Below are 7,027 nucleotides of genomic sequence, written 5' to 3'. Positions count from 1 at the left end.
GATGAGGTCTCGCTGCCCAGGCGGGTCTTGAACCCGCGGGCTCAAGCAATCCACTCACCTCAGCCTCCCAAAGGCGCGAGATTACAGGCTGAGCCACCGAGCCCGGCTGGCATGCAAAATTTCTTAGTATTCTCTTAATAAATCTCTTTGATTAAGTAAATCACTATATCAAAAAACTAAGCACCACATGTTCTTACTTATGTGGGAGGTAAATGACCACAAAATAATTGGAAATAATAGACCCTGGGAACAATAAAAAGGGAGAGCAGGAAGGGGAATTGGAGTTCAGAAGTTATTGATCAGACACAACGTTCACTCTCTGAGGAATGGGCCACCTGAAGACTATCCCCACCAGTATGCAATCTGTACATGTAACTATCATGCACTTGTACCTCTGAATCTAAAATTTAAAAATTCACTTTATCTTTATTTTCTTCAAAATAAAGTTTTATCAATATATGGATCCTCAGAGATTGTCTTGTATTAGGCTCAGAGCTCCACAAAGGCCACAGTCATGTTAACCTTGATAAACTGCTTGTCTTCAGTACGCAGCACAAGGATTGGGGCACATAGATGGTACACAGTAAAAATACATGTTGATTGAACAGTGAGTGAAAAATTTTAAACATATGAATTGTCATATTACTATTGAACTGATGTATTGAAATATAACTTTTTCCATTACATTTGTATATAGAATGTTCAAATATATAACTATAAGGGTGTGTGTGTATATATGTATACTGCAATCTTGTAGATGTTCAGAGATCCCAGTTTGAGAAATCCTGGGTTTATTGACTCAGTTTGCATGTTGCAAAGCAAAATTGAAAATCCTTTTTCAAACAATCTATATACAAACAAATGGTGAGAAATGTATATATATCTATATATATTACACACATATATAGTCACGAGTCACTTGATGGGATACATTCTGAGAAATGTGTTGTTAGGTGATTCTGTCATTGTGCAAGCATCATAGAGTGTACTTGAACAAACAAGATGGTGTAGCCTGCTATATACCTAGGCTATTTGTTGCAGTTATTGCCTTTGGCTACAAAACTGTACAGCATGTTACTATACTGAATACTGTAGGCATTATAATACAGTAGTGTTTGTGTATCTGAACATAAAAAGGTATAGTAAAAATATGGCATTATAATCCTATGTGATCACCAACACATATGCATTTTGTTATTGACCAAAATGTGGCACATGACTGTGTGTGTGTGTGTGTGTGTGTGTGTGTGTGTGTGTGTGTATGTGTGTGTATGTGTGTGTGTGAATTTGTGATCTGAAAACTCCCCCTTAGTCAGACAAAACTTATGGTAATATTTCCTTCTGAAAATTTCTTCCTAATGTAATATAGTAAGTCTTCATATAACGTTGCTGATAGGTTCCTGGAAAATACAACTTTAAGCAAAACAACATAGAAGAAAACCAATTTTTTTTCCCCTCCTTAACATTGTAAGGAAATAGGAAACAATGTTATTTATTTTGATTAAAGTCACAGTTTCCAAGAACCTATTGACAATGTTAAGTGAGTACTCACAATATGACTGTTTCATTCTATGACACACTCTTGCATTTTGCTAACATGTCAGTAAAGCAAACAGAAAAATTATTGGACTTTTAATAAAGGTATTATTGAGGCCAAAATTATTGAATAAATAATGAATAGCCTTCTAATGATTCATCTCTTATCAGGTCACTTTTAAAGAAAATTCTTAGTAATTGATTAGCCTGAAGATACTATGTCAGCTTCATTTTTTCCTGGACGTTATTGTTTTTATTTTATTTTATTTTTATTTTTATTTTTTGAGTTGGAGTCTCACTCTGTTGCCCAGACTGGAGTGCAGTGGCCGCTCCCAGCCACCGCAGCCTCGACCGGCTGGGCTCCGGCTATCCCGCCTCAGCCTTTCAAGTAGCCGTAATTACAGGCATGTGCTACCACGCCCGGCTGATATTTTGGTTTATTGTAGAGATGAGGTCTCGCTGCCCAGGCGGGTCTCGAACCCGCGGGCTCAGGCAATCCACTCACCTCAGCCTCCCAAAGGCGCGGGATTACAGGCTGAGCCACCGAGCTCGGCTTGGACGTTATTGTTAAAGACCCTTGTCTTAAATGATAATATTAGAGAGTCATTTTAGTTTACAACCCCAGATCCGAAGAGTTTAATTTCTATGCTACAATTGATAGACAAGCGCAAGTGTACAGAGCAACATACGTACTGGATTCTTATTTATCATATCCAACTTATCTGAATGGAGATGATGAAAGCAAACCTTGAAACATTCTCCTAGAGTGGAGAACTAATTCCTGTTGTTGAACTTGCAGTGACACATTAATCCAAGGGTTCCCAATCCCCTGGTTGCAGACTAGTACTAGTCTGTGATCTGTTAGGAACCGGCATTTTAAGCAACATGTTTATTATTATATCTGTCATCTTAGAGAAAGTGTCACTTTTCTCTTTATCACAACTATTAATTAATTAATTAATTCATTCATTCATTCATTCAGAGTCTCACTCTGTTGCCCAGGCTGGAGTACAGTCGCACGCTCATGGCCATTGCAGCCTTGACCTGTTGGGCTCAGGCAATTCTTCTGTCTCAGCCTCCCAAGGGACTAATGGCACATGCCACCACATCTGCCATTTTTTGATTGTGTGTGTGTGTGTGTGTGTGTGTGTGTGTGTGTGTGTGTGTAGATACGAGGCTTCATCAAGTTACCCAGGCTGGTCTCAAACCCCTGGGCTCAGGCAATTCTCTTGCCGTGGCCTCCCCAAATGCTGTGATTACAGGTGTGAGCCACCACGCCCAGCCAACTCAACTTTATATGTCATAAAGAACTCAAGAGCACAACACTATTGAGCATTTACTAAGTGCCAGGCACTAGATTGCCCTTCTACTTAACTCCTGCCTCTGATGATACTCTGCTCTTTCTAGCTGTAGGAAATGAGTATTTGTGTATATGCTACCAAGAAACTCCTGTGACTTTCATACTAAGTAATTACCTGGTGATTAATTTCTCTCAGCTTTTCATTGTTTTCCCAACAAACTGATATTTCTTAGCCTTCTGGTTCTATAGTATTTTAAAAAACATTAAATACATTTTTTTGTTTTAGAGTTATAGAAAGTTGCAAGATAGTATGGAGAATTCCTGTATACCCCTGACTCAGTTTACCTTATGTTAGCATCCTACTTCACCATGACACATTTGTCATGTTTAGTCATCATCTCCCTAGCCTCCTCTGGTCTATGATAGTTTCTCAGACCTTTCTTATTCTTGACAACCTTGGTAGCTTTGAGGGACACTGGTCACGTTTTTTACAGATCATCCCTCAATTTGTGTTTGATGTTTCTCTCATAAGCAGACAGGGGTCACAGGTTTGGGCAGAAGAGCACAAAGATGAAGTGTTATTCTTATCACATCAAAATACGTATCACTGATGGTTTAACTGTGATCACCTATTGAGGTGATGTTAGCTATGTTCCGCTACTGTAAAATTAGTCCCCTCCTCACTTCTATACTCTTTGGATACAAGTCACCCATGGAGCTCACCCTAGCGGCAGGGGGCGGGGTTGGTTGGTGGGGTGAGAGGTTGAGGCGATAGGTTAGAAGTTAAATTTGACCTCCTAGAAAGTGGAATAGCAACATAAGTTATTTGAAGTCCTCTGTCGGGAGATTTGTCTCTTCATTTTCATTTGTATGTAATCATTTACTTATATAAATATGGACTCACAGACATTTATTTTGTATGTTGGGTTATAATCCAATACTACATTCCTTATTTTGTTGCTCAAGTTATTCTACCTTTGGCCTTGGGGAGCTCTTTCAGGTTGACTCTTGTGTCTTTTTGACATGTTCTTATTTATAGAACTTTTAATTACTACTTCACTTTAACCTCTTAGGTGCATAAGGTATTACACCTGCCAGTTCATCCCAGCTCAGCGCATATAATACTTATTCCACTAGGTCTTATTACTTTTCTACCAGTTATGGTATCTTCTTTGCTAGATAGGCTATTTAGCTCCAAAATTTCATCTTAAAGTTGGCTTCCCAGGACTATTTCTGGCATTGACTTTCCAAACTTGGATTCCCTGAAAAACATTCTAAGCAAAAGAATGATTTCTTGGGGAGTGCTTTTTAGAAAAATACCTATAAAAAAGTGAAGAAAGCAGCATGGGCAGATGCCAAACCACAATGCAATTGCAACGGAAACCTCAGCTGACTCCAAGGGTGTCTGTGAAGGTGGAATGAGCCTACAGAGATGTCCCAAGTCAAGGCAAAAGGTGGGGGTGGGGTGGGGGTAAGGGCTTTATACCTTTCATTGTAGAGTCATTGGAGAAGGGGAGTAATTCGGGGGTGGGAGACTCGTTTTAGCAGAGGGCGATTTTTAGGAATGGGCTCAGCTGTTGTGCTGTCACCAGGCAAATCTAGCAGCTGCAGAAATGAGTGCCTCAGTTTAGAAGGGGGCTCTGGGTGTCATACAACAGCATCTTCTATAAATAAAGAATGTACCTGTTTTGTTATCTATAAATATACTTGACTACTGCAATTTCTACACTGCCTTGTTTGCTGCATAAGATAAATTAACAGATTAGCCATCCAATGTTGCTTTGTCCTCCCACATTTTGAATTGCTCCTGTCAAGCCACTGACCTGTGAAAACCAGTCGTGACATGCTGGATGACATTTTCTTGAGACAATGGCTCAGAATTTACTCCTCCTGTTTAGTTTTTTCCCAACCTGTTATCTTGATTTTTGTTTCTCTAGCTTCAATCTGGATTTTCTACATTTCTAGACTTTCCCTTGGGAGTTTGGACCCTGACTGTCCCAGGGGACTGGCATTTCCCACTCACCTTTGACTCAGTGGACTCTGTGGGCTAGCTTAGAGGGTTAGCCTAAGGGAGCTTTAAGTTGGGGAAAAGGCGAGCTTCCCCCAACATGCTCATTGGAGAGAAAAATGATTCAAAAAATAAAAAATGGCCGGGTTCGGTGGCTCAGCCTCTAATCCCGCGCCTTTGGGAGGCTGAGGTGAGTGGATTGCCTGAGCCCGCGGGTTCGAGACCCGCCTGGGCAGTGAGACCTCATCTCAACAATAAATCAAAAAATCAGCTGGGCGTGGTAGCGCATGCCTGTAATTCCGGCTACTTGGAAGGCTGAGGAGGAAGGATCGCCGGAGCCCAGTAGGGCGAGGCTGTGGTGGCCGGGAGCGGCCACTGCACTCCAGTCTGGGTGACAGAGTGAGACTCCAACTCAAAAAAAAAAAAAAAATTGATGGTTCTCTGGCATAGTCAAAACATTCCTTCTAAAGCCCCTCATGTTGTGAAGCAATTAAGATACAACCAAGTCTACTAAACATATTTAAAGGTTGTAGGCAGCCTAGAGATTGGGAGAGAAATAAATAAGATGAAATAAGCAAAAAAAGAGATACTTGCCTTGATCCAGATGCTAAAACACTAGATAGAAATGCCATAAGTATAATATTAGACTAGATAAGTCATTTGAAGAAACCTAAAATATTGTGTTTACTGTTTAAAAAATACTTGTAAAATTTTGAGCTTGCTTTTCTAACTCTAAATGCAAGTGGAATTCAATGTAAATTGTATATATTTTCTTCCAAATACCAACCAGTGAATTACATGTGTATGTAAATGGAGAAAACAATCCTCTCTCTCTCTTTTTATCTTAATACTAAATATAATTAAGAAAGAGATACTCATGACGACATGACTCCCTCTTTCCTACCTCCATCCAATCTACTTAACAAAATGTCAAGGCTTTGTTATTATTTTCAAAAAGAGATGAACATGATTCATGATTCTTACATTATTTTGAAATCATGTTATTCCTATACTAGTCATATTTTTTTCAACATTACTGACTATTTAATTCACAATGTGTAGAGGTAAAAACTTCAGTATATTATCAACTTTTTTTTTTTAACTGTGGATGAAGTATTTGCATGAGTAACACTTATAAGTGATGGTTAAATACAAGCCAGTCATCTAATGCTTTATTTCAACTTTATTTTTGTTGTTGTTGTGACATTTCAACTAATCATGAAATGTACAGAAGAAATTAGATCCAACTTAGATTATATAGCATAACATTTTTTTGAGTCTTGGGCCATATTAAAATGCCATTGTCAGTTTATACCGTTTTTTTTTTTTGTAATTAGTTTTATAATTGACATTTGTGGAGGGCACATTTTAAAATAGGTTTTAAAAATGTAACTCAATATGTCATACCTAGATTGGATGTGGATAAAATTTTTAAATGTATGTGTTACAAAAGTGTGTGCAGTTTTATGTTGTAAAATGAGGTAATATCTTGTAACTAATGTACACATTTCTGGAGAAGGAAATAAAACAATTTATTTACAAAACTCTTAGCAGAGTCTTATCTGTAGATGGTTTTTGGCAAATGGTTGTTCCCTACTCCTTACCCCAGCCCATAATCTATAACTTGCTTTGGCTTACAGTAGCAGGTATTAAAGTCAATTAAGTGCAAAAATATTAATATTAGATACCCTAAAGATAAAAAATATTTCTTCCTATAAAATACTTAATTACCTAAAAAACTGCTCAAAGTTGTCTTTTGATTTATGCTATTACTAAATAAACATCCTCTAAAAGATTAAGCGTTACTTAGTGGCCTTTTAAATTACTTCAGAACAATAAGAGTATATTTTCATAATTTCTGAAATAATAACATTTTCTTATACAAAATATTCTTTAAAAATAGCCACTACAAGAAAGCTAAAAGAATAAATTAATCAAGCATTGATCTTATGAGAATTTGTGGCTTATTCTGCTTGAAGTATTGGATTGTAATATGAATTTGCATGGTCAGTATCCCAGATATCTTCCTTTTCTTCCTTTGTTTTACATAATATTAGCGATTTTTTTTCTAAAAGCCCTTCATACTGCTAAGTAAAATGTTTGCACCTGTGATTGCACCTGTGACTTCACCTGTGATTCATGTTTGTCGTAACATGCTTTCCTCTAGAATTTAAAAGGGTTTG

The sequence above is a fragment of the Carlito syrichta genome, unplaced genomic scaffold (genome assembly GCF_000164805.1).
Source record: "Carlito syrichta isolate Samal-C Ts95f unplaced genomic scaffold, Tarsius_syrichta-2.0.1 Scaffold303314, whole genome shotgun sequence".
In the NCBI taxonomy this organism is placed as follows: Eukaryota; Metazoa; Chordata; class Mammalia; order Primates; family Tarsiidae; genus Carlito; species Carlito syrichta.
The sequence above is the reverse complement of the archived record's forward strand: the minus strand, read 5'-3'. Positions refer to the sequence as shown.